This window comes from Aotus nancymaae, unplaced genomic scaffold (genome assembly GCF_030222135.1).
Source record: "Aotus nancymaae isolate 86718 unplaced genomic scaffold, 86718_ANA_hifiasm-v0.15.2.pri h1tg000090l, whole genome shotgun sequence".
In the NCBI taxonomy this organism is placed as follows: Eukaryota; Metazoa; Chordata; class Mammalia; order Primates; family Aotidae; genus Aotus; species Aotus nancymaae.
Genome location: NW_026988505.1, coordinates 4,791,422 through 4,804,863, shown reverse-complemented (window position 1 = coordinate 4,804,863; position 13,442 = coordinate 4,791,422). Strand labels below are relative to the sequence as shown.

Genomic DNA, 13,442 nt, shown 5'->3' with positions numbered 1-13,442 from the left:
GAGTAGCTGGGACTGCAGGCATGTGCCACCACACCTGGCTAATTTTTTTTGTATTTTTAGTAGAGGCAGGGTTTCACCATGTTGGTCAGGATGGTCTCGATCTCCTGACCTCATGATCCACCCACCTTAGCCTCCCAAAGTGCTGGGATTACAGATGGGAGCCACCAAGCCCAGCCAAGAGTGTGTATTTTTATCAAGCCCTCTAGTGACCTTTATGATAAGGCAAACTCAGGTAATAACATTGATTGAAGTGTTGGTGAGTGCATATTTTCTAGGTTTAAATGATATTGGACACAGAGCAGATGCTCACAATTTTTTTTTTTTTTTTTTTTGAGGTGGAATCTCGCTCTGTAGCCCAGGCTGGAGTGCAGTGGCACAATTTTGGCTCACTGCAACCTTCACCTCCTGGGTCCCACTTCAAGTAATTCTCCTACCTCAGCCTCCCAAGTAGCTGGGATTACAGGCATGAGCCACCATGTCCAGCTAATTTTTGATTTTTTTGTTTAGTAGAGACGTGGTTTCACCATGTTGGCCAGTCTGGTCTTGAACTTCTGACCTTGTGAACTTCTCACCTTGACCTCCCAAAGAGCTGAGATTACAGATGTGAGCTACCTCACCCAGCCTGTTCTCAAATTTTAATGTGCTTAAGAATCACCAGGAAAGTTGTTAAAAATTTGCTATTCAGAGATTTAGACATTTAGGAATTTAGATTCAGAGCTCTGGGAAACACTAAAAAATCTACAGTTTTAACCAGTTTCTTCTCTCCAGGGTGAATCATTCAGAGGCACTTGTCTTCATCCATTCTATGCTGCTATAACAGGTAATTTATAATGAACAGATTTATTTAACTCAGGGCTATGGAGGTTAAGAAGTCCAAGTACAGGGTCTACATCTGGTGAGGGCCTTCTTGCTCTATCGAACAATGGCAGAAAGTATCTTATAGTGACAGAGAGCAGGAAGGGGGCTACATTCATCCTTCAGAAGGAACCCACTCATGTAATAATTAAACCCACTCCCACAAAAACCACATTAATGCATTAAGGCAGAGTCTTCATGACCTAATCACCTCTTAAAGGTCCCACCTCTCCACATTGTTGTATTGGGGATTAGGTTTCCAACACATGAGCTTCGGGGGATACATTCAAACCATAGCATTCTGCCACTGACTACCCAAATTCATGTCCTCACATGCAAAATACATTCATTCGATCCCAATAGCTCCAAAAGTCTTAACTTGTTCAGGACCAATGCAAAAGTTTAAACTTCAGAGTCTCATCAAAATCAGATATGGGTGAGACCCATGGCACAATTCATCTTGAGGCAAATTTTCCTCCAGCTGTGAGCCTATGAAATAATAATAAAGATAAAGTGATGTGCTTACAAAATACAATAGTAAGACAGGTACAGTGCAGAGGCTTCCTTTCTTTTTTTTTTTTGAAACAGTGTTTCACTCTTGTTGCCCAGGTTGGAGTTCAGTGGCACGATCTCGATTCACTGCAACCTCCACTTCTGGGGTTCAAGCAATTCTCCTGCTTCAGGCTCCTGAGTAGCTGACAGGTGCCTGCCACCACACCTGGCTACTTTTTTGTATTTTTAGTAGAGAGGGGGTTTCACCATGTTGGCCAGACTGGTCTCGAACTCTTGACCTCAGGGTATCCACCCACCTTGGCCTCCCAAAGTGCTGGGCTTACAAGCATGAGCCACTATTCCTGGCAGTCATTTTCATTTCAAAAAGGAGAAATAGGCCTAAAGAAAGAAGTAACAGGTCCAAAGTAAGTCCAAAATCCAGCAAGGCAGACAAATTAAATCTTAGGATTCCAGAATAATTTTTATTTCCTGTGCTGCTACCTGGACACATTGGGAGGGTTCAATCCCCAAAACCTAGGGCAGCCCTGTCCCTCTGGAGCTAGCAGTACAGGGCTACTATACTGCTGTGCCTTCTGGGCTCAGTTCATGTAGAAGCTTTCATGGGTTGAAGCATCGTGCTTTCAGCTCTCCCAGGCTGGAGTTGCACATTATTAACTCTACAGTTCAGCCAGATACAGTGGCTCATGCTGTAACACCGGCACTTTGGGAGGCTGAGGTGGGTGGATGACCTGAGGTTAGGAGTTTGATACCAGCCTGGCCAACATGGTGAAACCTCATCTTTACTAAAAATACAAAAATTAGCTGGGCCTGGTGACACACACCTGTAATCCCAGCTACTCTGGGGGCTGAGGTAGAAGAATCGCTTGAACCCAGGAAGCAGAGATTGCAGTGAGCAGAGATTGCACCACTGCACTCCAACCTGGGTGACAGAGTGAGACTCCATCTCAAAACAAGTTAAAAAAAAAAAAGCTAGATTAGGATCATACTTCTGGGGTTTTGAAATGCCATGTCAATAGTCTGGGTATCAGTCTCTCATTTTATTACAAGTTATTATGACTTTTTTCAGAAGGGAAATCATACAATAAATCCGATGCTTAAAGACATTTATCAGCTGCTAGTATGTGGAGCACACTAAATAAATGAAAAAATAAAGGAGATGCAAACTGTTGCATTAGCCATGGTATGAGATGTTAAGTACCCCAACTTATTAAGTCACACTTAATAAATGGCTTGAACCCATGAGGCAGAGGTTGCAGTGAGCCACTGCACTCCAGCCTGGTGACAGAGCAAGACTCTGTCTCAAAAAACAAAAACAAAAACAAAAAAACCCCCACAAAAAACAAATAATACTCTGGTTTCTCTTCAGGTCCTATAAATCTTTCACCTTTTACTAAAGATTTCCATGGAGAGGAACAGTTATGAGTCTTTATACAATTTTTTGAGGCCTTGTGTTTCATGAGGCAAAATAAAAAAACAAACAGATAAAAAACTCTACAGTTGTTGGGTCTCAGAGGTGGTCCCACCCTTGCAGCTCCATTAGGCATTGCCCTGGTGGAGTCTTTGCAGTGGCTCCACCTCTGTCACAGATTTCTGCCTGGGGCTCCTGGCTGTGCAGTACATGTTTTGAAATCTAGGTGGAGGCTACCATAGCCCCACAGCTCATATACTCTGCACATATGCTGAGTTAACACTATGTGGATGCAGCCATGGTTTATAACCCTGTGTCTTCTGGAGTGGTGGCTGGACCCACTTAAGCTATTGAAGTTGTATTCATCCATTCTCATGCTGCTAATAAAGACATACCTGAGACTGGGTAATTTATTTAAAAAAGAGGTTTAATGGATTCACTGTTCAGGATGGCTGGGGAGGCCTCACAATCATGATGGAAGGCAAAGGAAGACCAAAGGCATGCCTTACAGGGTGGCAGGCAAGAAAGTGTGTGCAGGGGAACTGCCCTTTTATAAAACCATCAGATCTCATGAGACATACTCACTATCATGAGAACAACATGGGAAAAACTAGCTCCCATGATTCATTTACCTTCTACTGGGTCCCTCCCATAACATGGGGGATTATGGGAGCTAAAATTCAAGATGAGATTTGAGTGGGGACACAGCCAAACCATATCATTGGTTTTTCTCCAGGTTCTCCCGTATAAGTCAGTTGATGCAGATGGACACTTGTGACAAAGGGCACCACTGAGGTCCAGACATTGAGCATGCTGAAGTCCCAGCTCCTGCCTTGCCAGGATGCCCCTTCCCACCTGCCAGGACCCCACTCAACCACTTCCCTGTTCAGGAGGTGCCCATATATTCAAGAGAGAGTTTTCATAATTTCCTTTTTCTTTCTTTTTTTTTTTTTTTGAGACAGAGCCTTGCTCTGTTGCCCAGGCTGGAGTATAGTGGCATAATCTTGGCTCACTGCAACCTCCATCTCCCAGGTTCAAGTGATTCTCATGCCTCAGCCTCCTGAGTAGCTGAGATTACAGGTACCTGCCACTACACCTGGCTAATTTTTTACATTTTGAGTAGAGACAGGTTTTTGCCATGTTTGCCAGGCTGATCTTGAACTCCCAACCTCAAATGATCCACCCGCCTCAGCCTCCTAAAGTGCTGGGATTACAGGTGTGAGTCACCAGGCGTGGCTAAGATTAGGCCTAATTTTTAAAGTAACCTGGAGCATAGAAAATGTTTCTGAAATTATTAATCTTTTTTTTTTTTGAGACAAGGTCTCACCCTGTCACCCAAGCTGGAGTGCCCTGGCATGGTCATTGCTCACTAAAGCCTCAACTTCATGGGCTCAAGTGATCTTCCTTCCTCAGCCTTCCAAGAGCTGGGGCTACATGCATGAACCACCATGCCCAGCTAATTTTTTAGTTCTTGTAGAAACAGGGGTCTCACTATGTTGTTCCGACTGGTTTTGAACTCTTGGTGTTGAGAGATGCTCCCACCTTGGCTTCCCCAAATGCTGGGGTTACAGACATGAGCCACCATACCTGGCCTCACATGTTAGGATGTATAAAACACCAAAGATCCTTTGAAGGAGCTGAACAAACCAGCAATTTTTAAAGAAAAAAGTAGTTGAAGTGTCTAGTACAACCAAAACCAGGCATTAAAATCAGCAGTTAAACATTGCAGGCTGGACACAGTGGCTCACACTTGTAATCTCCACACTTTGAAAGGTCCAAGCAGGAGATTGCTTGAGCCCTGGGAGGCACAGGTTGCAGTGAGCCATGATCATGTCACTGTATTCCAGCCTGGAAGATACAGTGAAACCCTGTCTCAAAAATAAATAAACAAATAAACACAGAACCAGTGCTCACTTCGGCAGCACATATACTAAAATTGGCATGACATGGAGAAGAAGAGCATGCTTCTTGTGAAAGGATGATACACAAATTCAAAAAGCATTCCATATTTAAAAAAAAAATTCTCAGAACCAAGAAAATAAATGAATCAAAAGAAAGGGAAGACCCTGGTGATTCCTTTGATATTAGAAAAAATTGGCCAGGCACAGTGGCTCATGCTTGTAATCTCAGTACTTTGGGAGGCTGAAGTGGGTGGATCACCTGAGGTCAGGTGTTGAAACCAGCATGACTAATATGGTGAAACCTCGTATCTACTAAAAGTACAAGAATTAGGTTGGGAGCGGTGGCTCATGCCTATAATCCCAGCACTTTGGGAGGCCAAGGCAGGCAGGTCACTTGAGATTAGGAGTTAGAGACCAGCCCGGCCCACAGGGTGAAACCCTGTCTCTACTGAAAATACAATTAGCCAGGTATAGTGGTGGGCACCTGTAATCCAGCTACTTGGGAGAGTGAAGCAGGGAGAATCACTTGAAATGGGGAGGTGGATGTTGCACTGAACTGAGATCGGACCAATGCACTCCAGCCTGGGTGACAGAGCGAGAGTCCATCTCAAAAAGAAAAAAAAAGGTACAAAAATTAGCCAGGCATGGTGGTGCATGCCTGTAATCCCAGCTACTTGGGAGGCTGAGGCAGGAGAATCACTTGAACCTGGAGGTGGAGGTTGCAGTGAGCTGAGATCATGCCACTGCACTCCAGCCCATGTGACAGAGTGAGACTCCATCTAAAACAAACAATAATAATAATAAAATAAATAATTTTCATTTGCAATTCTGAGTTTGGCAAGAAGAGTGAAATGTGGCCCGGTGACTGGCACACACATTTTAGAGTTCACAGCGTGCTCTCTCAGAAACTGTTTGAGAAAAAATTGTGTCATCATCTCTGGCCACTCACTTTATTCAAAAGACTTGACCCAAAATGACTATTTATGGAAATTAGCTTCAACTCTAGCCTCAAAAGACAAAAACATTGTAGTTCTAGAGCTATTCAAAAGACAGTAATTAAGGTTACTAAAAAGCAATGAAGGGCCAGGCACCATGGCTCACACCTGTGAAGCCAGCACTTTGGGAGGCTGAGGCAGAAGGATCACTTGAGGCCAGGAGTTTGAGACCAGCCTGGGCAACAGGCTGGGCATGGTGGTGTGTGCCTGTTGTCTCAGGTACTCCAGAGGCTGGAATTGGAGAATGACTTGAGGCCAGGAGTTTGAGGTTGCAGTGATCCAGGATTGTACCACTGCACTCCAGACTGGGTGATAGGGAGAGATTTTGCCTCTAAAAAGAAAATAAGGTAGCAAGGAAGGGCTTCTCCTCCAAATACTCCCACATCATGTGGGGCAATAACAAGATACCAGGAAATGTGGAAAGCCTACCTTGAGTACATTTTTGGATGTATGAGTATGAGAAAACAAATCTCTTTAATTAACCCATAGAATGACTAAGAGGAAAGGATCCTAGGGGACATGTGGTTTTACTGCCCAATTTAATTTAATTTGTTTATTTATTATTTATTTATTTAGATGGAGTCTTGCTCTGTTTCTCAGGCTGGAGTGCAGTGGTGCAATCTTGGCTCACTGCAACCTCCACCTTCCAGGTTCAAGCAATTCTCTTATCTCAGCCTCCCGATTAGCTGGGATTATAGGCACCTGCCACCATGCCCAGCTAATTTTTGTATTTTTAGTAGAGACAGAGTTTCACCATGTTGATCTCTTGATATCGTGATCCACTCATGTTGGTCTCCCAAAGTGCTGGGATTACTGGTGTGAGCAATGGTTCCTGGCTCCCTAATTTTACACATGAGAAAATTGGGTACCAAAGATATGAAGTAACTCACCAGGTAGAGAGAGAAAGCCTCTCTTACCACAGAGGGTCTCTCATTGGAGTGCAGTGGTGAAATCATGGCTCACTGCAGCCTCTATCTCCTGGGCTCAAGTACCCTCCCACTTCAGCCTCCTGAGGAGCTGGGACTACAGACATGAGCCACCACATGTGGATAATTTTTTTTCAAGATGGAGTTGTACTCTTGTCCAGGCTGGAGTGCAATGGCCTGATCTTGGCTCACTGCAAACTCTGACTCCTGGATTCAAGTGATCCTTCTGCCTCAGCTTCCCGAGTAGCTGGGATTACAGGCATTTGCCACCACGTTTGGCTATTTTTTATATTTTTAGTAGAGACGGGGTTCTGCCATGTTATCCAGGCTGGTCTCAAACTCCTGACCTGAGGTGATCTACCCACCTCAGTCTCCCAAAGTGCTGGGACTACAGGTGTGAGCCAATGCGACTGGCATACCTGGTTAATTGAAAGTTATTTTTGTTGAGAAGGCGGTCTCAGTATGTTGCCCAGGTTGGTCTTAAACTCCTAGCCTGACGTGATTCCCCCCTTCAGCCTTCCTAAGTGCTGGGATTACAGGCATGAATCACCATGCCCAGCCTCATTTTTCTTTTTTAATTAGCTCAGTTTCAATTTCCTATTATAGAAATACCATCAAATAGAAAATGTCCATGTTAAGTAGGATTTCCATGAAAAGGTGGCAAATCACAAAATCTCTCTTCCTTGATGCTTATTCATATCTTTTTTTTTTGAGGTGGAGCCTCACTCTGTTGTCCAGGCTGGAGTGTAATGGCACAATCTTGGCTCACTGCAACCTCTGGCTCACTGAAAGCTCCACCTCCCTGGTTCAAGCAGTTCTCCTGCCTCAGCCTCCTGAGTAGCTGGGATTACAGGTGTACACCTCTACACCCAGCTAATTTTTGTATTTTTATCAGAGATGGGGTTTCAGGATGTTGACCAGACTGGTCTCAAACTCCTGCACTGGCCTCAGCCTCCTAAAGCACTGATATTACAGATGAGAGCCACCATGACTGGCCCCTTAATACTTATTCATTCCAATGACATTTATTGCATGCCTACTATGTGCAATTACTAGATTAGGTTCTGAGAACGAACAAGATGAGACTTCTGCTGTAGGAAGCTTCTGTTCTGATTTGGCATGACTTTGGGAGAACATGCAGACAAGCAATTCAATAAGTAACAAGCTGATTTTTGAGTGTGAATATCTGCTTTGAGAGAACAGGCAGGACAAGGCAATGCAGAGGAGGATTCCTCCTTCACAGGATGAGGGAGAATTTCTCTGCAGAGGTGATGTGTGAACTGAGGTCTGAAACATGAGAAAAATCCAGCTGTGGCAGGAGGTGTGGGAAGTCCATTTTGGGCAGGGAAGAGCATGTGCAATGGTCCTGAAGACGGAAACAGCTTGGCATTAACAGGAACAGAAAAGAAGCCCAGATGCCCAATGCAAAATGAGAAAGAGGAAAAGAATAGAGGTGGCAGGCAGTGCCAGATCATGTTAGGATTGATTTGTTTTTTAAAGAGACATGGTCTCACTCTGTCACCCAGGCTGGAGTGCAGTGGGGCAATCATAGCTCACCACAGTCTAAACCTCTCCTTCTCCTGGGTTCAAGGAATTTTGTCACCTCAGCCTCTCAAGGAGCTGGGACTATAGGCACAAATTCCACCAGGCCTGGCTAATTTCTTTTCATTGTTATTAGAGATGGGAGTCTTGCTGTGTTGCCTAGGTGGCTCTCAAACTCCCGGACTCAAGTGATCCTCCTATCGTGACCTCAAAAAGCACTGGGGAGATTGGATCCAAGATGGCCGGTTAGGAGGAACTCAGGATTGCAGCTCTGAGAGAAAGCGCAGAGGGTGAGTGGATGCCGCATTTCCATAAGGATTTTTACTGCCCACAGACCAGGAGATTCACAGGCGGAGGAGCCCCATGGGTCACCAGTGCTGCTGGTTTGACCGGCATGGCTGCTTGGCCTGCACCCTGGGGCAGCAGCTCCCTGTGCAGAGTGAGAAAGACTGAGTCCCCTCTAAGCCAGCAAGGGGAGCTGAAACAGGGAGTCAAGCCAGGACATTCCCAGGCAAAAAAAGCTCCATGGGAAACACAACTGAACCTGGGACGGTCCAGCTCTGTGGAGGAGGGGCGTCCTCCATTATGGAGGCACCCTGCAGTTCCCAGGGCAATCTGCCATAACCAAGGCAACTCGTCACTACAGAGACTCTGTCACTACAGGGGCGGGCCAACATAGCGGAAGCAGTTCTAACTACACCCATATAAACAGGACTGCAGGGAAGTTCACACAGAAGCTGGGCGGAGCCCACAGCAGCTCAGCGAAGCCTCTGCAGGCTGAGTGTGACTAGGCTGCCACCTTGTGGGCAGGGAAAACAGCAGCAACACAGTGGAAAATCATAAAGCCCTAACTCCTTGGGACAGAACACCTGGGGGGAAGAAAACGGGGTTTATGAGTTCTGCTGCTGCAGACTTAAACTTACCAAAATCAGAAAGACAGCAACTACAAAGTCGACAGGTGGATAAATCCACAAAGATGAGAAGAAACCAGTGCAAAAAGGATGAAAACACCCAAAACCAGAACACCTCTCCTCCTGCAAGGGAGCGCAACTCCTCACCAGCAAGGGAACAAGACTGGATGGAGAATGAGTGTGATGAAATGACAGAATCAGCTTTCAGAAAGTGGATAATAAGAAACTTCCGTGAGCTAAAAGAACATGTTCTAATCCAATGCAAAGAAACTAAGAACCTTGAAAAAAGACTTGATGAAATGCTAACGAGAATGGACAACTTAGAGAGGAGTATGAGTGAATTGATGGAGCTGAAAAACACAACACGAGAACTTCGCAAAGCATGCACAAGTTTCAACAGCCGAATTGACCAAGCAGAAGAAAGGATATCTGAGGTCGAAGATCAACTCAATGAAATAAAATGAGAAGGCAAGATTAGAGAAAACAGGGTAAAAAGGAATGAACAAAGGCAACAAGAAATATGGGACTATGTGAAAAGACCTAATCTACGTTTGATAGGTGTACCTGAATGTGACGAAGAGAATGCATCCAAGCTGGAAAATACTCTTCAGGATATTATCCAGGAAAACTTCCCCAACCTAGCAAGGCAGGCCAATATTCAAGTCCAGGAAATACAGAGAACACCACAAAGATATTCCTCTAGAAGAGCAACCCCAAGGCACATAATCATCAGATTCACCAGGGTTGAAATGAAGGAGAAAATACTAAGGGCAGCCAGAGAGAAAGGTTGGGTTACCCACAAAGGGAAGCCCATCAGACTCACAGCAGATCTCTCAGCAGAAACCCTACAGACCAGAAGAGAGTGGGGGCTGATATTCAACATCCTTAAAGAAAAGAACTTTCAACCCAGAATTTCATATCCAGCCAAACTAAGCTTCATAAATGAAGGAAAAATAAAATCCTTTGTAAACAAGCAAGTACTCAGAGATTTCATCACCACCAGACCTGCTTTACAAGAGCTCCTGAAGGAGGCACTACACATAGAAAAGAACAACCAGTACCAGCCACTCCAAAAACACATGAAATGGTAAAGAGCATCAACACAATGAAGAATCTGCATCAACCAATGGGCAAAACAGCCAGTTAGCATCAAAATGGCAGGATCAAATTCACACATAACAATATTAACCCTAACTGTAAATGGACTAAATGCCCCAATCAAAAGACACAGAGTGGCAAATTGGATAAAAAGCCAAAACCGATCACTGTGCTGTATCCAGGAAACCCACCACACATGCAAGGATACACAAAGGCTCAAAATAAAGAGATGGAGGAAGATTTACCAAGCAAATGGAGAGCAAAAAAAAGCAGGAGTTGCAATTCTCATCTCTGATAAAATAGACTTTAAAGCAACAAAGATCAAAAGAGACAAAGAAGGACATTACATAGTGGTAAAAGGATCAATGCAACAAGAAGAGCTAATGATCCTAAATATATATGCACCTAATACAGGAGCAGCCAGATACATAAGGCAAGTTCTTAATGACTTACAAAGAGACTTAGACTCCCACACAATAATAGTGGGAGACTTCAACACACCATTGTCAATATTAGACAGATCAACGAGACAGAAAATTAACAAGGATATCCAGGACTTGAACTGAGACCTGGAACAAGCAAACCTAATAGACATTTACAGAACTCTCCACCCCAAATCCACAGAATATACATTCTTCTCAGCACCACATCACACATACTCTAAAATTGACCACATAATTGGAAGTAAATCACTCCTCAGCAAATGCAAAAGAATGGAAACCATAACAAACAGTCTCTCAGACCACAGTGCAATCAAGTTAGAACTCAGAATTCAGAAACCAACCCAGAACCACACAGCTTCATGGAAAGTGAACAATTGTGTCCTGAATGTTGACTGGATAAACAATGAAATGAAGGCAGAAATAAAGATGTTCTTCGAAACCAAGGAGAACGAAGATACCACATACCAGAATCTCTGGGAAACATTTAAAGCAGTCTCTAGAGGAAAATATATAGCAATAAGTGCACACATGAGAAGAAAGGAGAGATCTAAAATTGACACCCTATCATCAAAATTGAAAGAGCTAGAGGAGCAAGATAAAAAAAAACTCAAAACCTAGCAGAAGACAAGAAATAACTAAGATCAAAGCAGAATTGAAGGAGATAGAGACACGAAAAACCCTTCAAAAAATAAATAAATCCAGGAGCTGGTTTTTTGAAAAGATCAACAAAATAGACAGACCACTAGCCAGATTAATAAAAAAGAAAAGAGACAATAACCAAATAGATGCAATAAAGAATGATCAAGGGGATATCACCACAGATTCCACAGAAATTCAAACCATCATCAGAGATTATTACAAACAACTCTATGCACATAAACTAGAAAACCTGGAAGAAATGGATAAATTCCTGGACAGTTGCCTCCTCCCAAGCCTAAACCAGGAAGAAGTCGAAACCCTCGATAGACCAATAACAAGGTCTGAAGTCCAGGTAGCAATTAAAAGCCTACCACCCAAAAAAAGCCTAGGTTCAGATGGGTTCACAGCCAAATTCTACCAGATATACAAAGAGGAACTGGTACCATTCCTTCTGAAACTATTCCAAATAATCCAAAAAGAGGGAATCCTTCCCAAATCATTTTATGAGACCAACATCATCCTGATACCAAAACCCGGCAGTGACTCAACAAGAAAAGAAAACTACAGGCCAATATCCATGATGAACATAGATGCAAAAATCTTCAATAAAATACTGACAAGCCGATTACAACAGCACATCAAAAAGCTTATCCACCATGATCAAGTAGGATTCAACCCGGGGATGCAAGGCTGGTTCAATATACACAAGTCTATAAATGTAATTCACCACATAAACAGAACCAAAGACAAAAACCACATGATTATCTCAATTGATGCAGAGAAGGCCTTTGAGAAAATTCAACAGCCCTTTATGCTAAAAACTCTCAATAACTAGGTATCGACAGAACGTATCTCAAAATAATAAAAGCTATTTATGACAAACCAACAGCCAATATCATACTGAATGGGCAAATACTGGAAGCATTCCCTTTGAAATCTGGTGCTAGACAAGGATGCCCTCTCTCACCACTCCTATTCAATATAGTACTGGAAGTTCTAGCCAGAGCAATCAGGCAAGAAAAAGAAATAAAGAGTATTCAATTAGGAGAGGAGGAAGTCAAATTGTCTCTATTTGCAGATGACATGATGGTATATCTAGAAGACCCCATCATCTCAGCCCCAAATCTCCTGAAATAGATAAGCAACTTCAGCAAAATCTCAGGATACAAAATCAATGTGCAAAAATCACAAGCATTCCTATACACCAATAACAGACTTAAAGAGAGCCACATCAAGAATGAACTGCCATTAACAATAGCTACAAAGAGAATAAAATACCTAGGAATACAACTAACAAGTAATGTAAAGGACCTCTTCAAGGAGGATTACAAACCACTGCTCAACGAAATAAGAGAGGACACAAACAGATGGAGAAACATTCCATGTTCATGGTTAGGAAGAATTAATATCGTGAAAATGGCCATACTGCCCAAAGTAATTTACAGATTCAACACTATCCCCATCAAGCTACCAATGACCTTCTTCACAGAACTGGAAAAAAACCACCTTAAACTTCATATGGAACCAAAAGAGAGCCCGCATAGCCAAGTCAATTCTAAGCAAAAAGAACAAAGCGGGAGGCATCACACTACCGGACATCAAACTCTACTACAAGGCTACAGTAATCAAAACAGCATGGTACTGGTACCAAAACAGAGATATAGACCAATGGAACAGAACAGAGGTATCAGAGGCAACACAACATATCTACAACCAGCCGATCTTTGACAAATCTGATAAAAACAAGCAATGGGGAAAGGATTCCCTGTTTAATAAGTGGTGTTGGGAAAACTGGCTAGCCATATGCAGAAAGCAGAAACTCGACCCCTTCCTGACACCTTACACTAAAATTGACTCCAGATGGATTAAAGACTTAAACATAAGACCTAACACCATAAAAATCCTAGAAGAAAACCTAGGCAAAACCATTCAGTGCATAGGCGTAGGCAAGGACTTTATGGCCAAAACACCAAAAGCATTGGCAACAAAAGCCAAAATAGACAAATGGGACCTAATCAAACTCCACAGCTTCTGCACAGTGAAAGAAACAGTCAATAGAATGAATCGGCAACCAACAGAATGTGAAAGAATTTTTGCAGCCTACCCGTCTGACAAAGGGCTGATATCCAGAATTTACAACGAACTAAAACAGATTTACAAGAAAAAAACAAACAAGCCCATTCAAAAATGGGTGAAGGATATGAACAGATA

General features: G+C 43.2%; 2 non-coding genes across 2 annotated transcripts; both read left to right on the top strand.

Annotated features, from left to right (window-relative positions):
- Positions 1 to 2,714: 2,714 nt before the first annotated feature.
- Positions 2,715 to 2,831, top strand: LOC135271809 (U5 spliceosomal RNA). Its single transcript, XR_010339939.1, has one exon. It is a non-coding gene; the product is annotated as a U5 spliceosomal RNA (small nuclear RNA).
- Positions 2,832 to 4,682: 1,851 nt separating this feature from the next.
- Positions 4,683 to 4,789, top strand: LOC135271804 (U6 spliceosomal RNA). The gene has a single exon (XR_010339936.1). It is a non-coding gene; the product is annotated as a U6 spliceosomal RNA (small nuclear RNA).
- The last annotated feature ends 8,653 nt before the right edge of the window (positions 4,790 to 13,442 follow it).